This window comes from Rhodamnia argentea, chromosome 7, assembly GCF_020921035.1.
Source record: "Rhodamnia argentea isolate NSW1041297 chromosome 7, ASM2092103v1, whole genome shotgun sequence".
In the NCBI taxonomy this organism is placed as follows: domain Eukaryota; kingdom Viridiplantae; phylum Streptophyta; class Magnoliopsida; order Myrtales; family Myrtaceae; genus Rhodamnia; species Rhodamnia argentea.
Genome location: NC_063156.1, coordinates 14,199,572 through 14,201,939, shown reverse-complemented (window position 1 = coordinate 14,201,939; position 2,368 = coordinate 14,199,572).

Sequence of the window (2,368 nt, the reverse complement as noted above, 5' to 3'; positions counted from 1 at the left end):
ACTGGACTTGCCAATTCTTCTCCATCCATGTTTACAAGTATAAGAGCTCCCCCGGATAAGACCTTCCGAATCACGTAGGGGCCTTCATAATTTGGCGTAAACTTGCCTCCCGGGTGTTGGGCATTTGGGAGCATTTTCTTCACAATCAGCATCCCCGCTTCAAAATTTCTAGGCCCGACCTTCTTGTTAAAAGCTCTGGCCACTTTCTTCCGGTAGCTTTGACCATGACAGATAGCCTTCAACCGTTTTTCATCAATCAAATTTAATTGTTCATGTCTCTGCCGGTTCCACTCATCTTCTGCGAGCTCAACTTGAGACAGAATCCTTAAAGAGAGGATTTCCACCTCTACTGGTAGGACCGCTTCCATACCGTATACCAAAGAGTAGGGAGTTGCTCCGGTTGAAGTACGTATTGAAGTTCGGTAGGCCATGAGAGCATATGGCAATCTTTCGTGCCGGTCTCGATATTTCTCAGCAGTTTTGGCCAATATTTTCTTGATGTTCTTGTTTGCCGCTTCCACAGCTCCATTCATTTGTGGGCGGTAAGGTGAAGAATTAAGGTGTCGTACCTTAAATTGTTCCAATAGTTGATCGACCACCTTGTTGTTCGGATTGGATCCGTTATCCGTGATGATGGCTCTTGGAACTCCATATCTTGAGATGATATCCCTCTTGATGAATTTAGCCACACTGTTCGCAGTGACATTGGCATATGAGCTGGCTTCAATCTATTTGGTGAAGTAGTCAATAGCCACCAAAATAAAACGATGCCCGTTAGAGGCCTTTGGGTTGATAGGGCCAATCATGTCAATTCCCCACATGCAGAATGGCCATGGTTCTGACATTTGGTGTAGTTCGGTTGGCGGCGCATTTATCTTGTCGCCGTACACTTGGCATTGATGACAGGATCTAACATGCTGGTTGCAATCCGACTCGATAGTCATCCAATAATACCCGAGTCTCATGATCTTCTTAGTGAGGAGGTGGCCATTCATATGCGGTCCGCATTCCCCTTCATGAATCTCTTTCATAATGAGATTTGCTTCTTTGGAATTCACGCACCTCAGCAGGACCGAGTCAAAGGATCTCTTGTATAGGATCCGTCCGCTAAGGAAAAATTTAGATGCCATCTTGCTGATATACTTTTTATCTTCCGGTTGACTGTCTTGTGGGAATTCACCCTTCAGTAGGTAATTCTTAATGTCATGATACCACGGTTCTTCATCGGGTTCTTCTTCAATGACCATGCGGTATGCGGGTTGCTCCAAAATGTCAATCCTTAATGGCTCTATCTCGAGGCCATCTTGCACTTGTAACATGGCTGATAATGTGGCCAGAGCATCGGCAAAATGATTCCGAGTTCTTGCAGATATTCAAAAGTGATCTCCTCAAAATGTTGGATCAGCTCTTCGAGGTACTTATGATAAGGAATAAGCTTGGGATCCTTCGTTTTCCACTCTCCTTGAGTCCGTAAAATAATCAGCATGGAATCTCCATATACCAAGAACTTCTTCACCTTTAATGAAATGGCCAATTGTAACCCAAGAATGCAGGCTTCATATTCAGAAATATTATTGGTGCATGGGAACACCAATTTGGCTGAAACTGGATAATGTTGATCTTCGGGGGATATCAAAACCGCCTAAGTGCCTGATCCAGTGAGGTTCACTGCGCCGTCAAAGTACATTGTCCACCTGTCTTCGGATATGTTCGGGATTTGACCTCCCTTGTTTTGCTCTAAAACATCCTTAGGAGGATTCTCGGCTAGCATGTCAGCAATTGTTCTTCCCTTGACAGAATTTTGGGGAGAGGTTTTGATATCAAACTCTGAAAGCAGTATTTGCTATTTAGCCATCTTTCCTAGCAACGTTGGCTTCTCCTAAAGGTACTTGATGGGGTCATTTTCGGTGAAAAGTTCTATATGATAGTGCAACGTATACTACCTCAATGCGTGGAGGACCCGGACCAGTGCTACGCAAGTCCTTTCCACCGCTGGATACTTGGCTTCAGACGTTGTGAACTTCTTGCTCAAATAATATATGGCCCGCTCTTTACGATCCTTGGGGCTAGTTTGAGCTAATAAAGCTCCCAAGGATTCATCGTTAACCTCGTGATATAGAGTTAAAGGAACATTAGGGATATGAGGTACCAACACCGGAGGTTGTACTAGATATTCCTTGATCTTCTCAAATGCTTGTTGGCATTCCGCGTCCCATTCCACCTTTGCACCTTTCTTTAACAGCTTGAAGAAGGGTTTTGCGGTTTTTGATAGTTGGGATATGAATCTGGATATATAATTCAATCTTCCAAGTAGGCCCCTTACTTCTTTGACAGTGGCAGGAGTTCCTATTTCCCATATGGCTTTAAT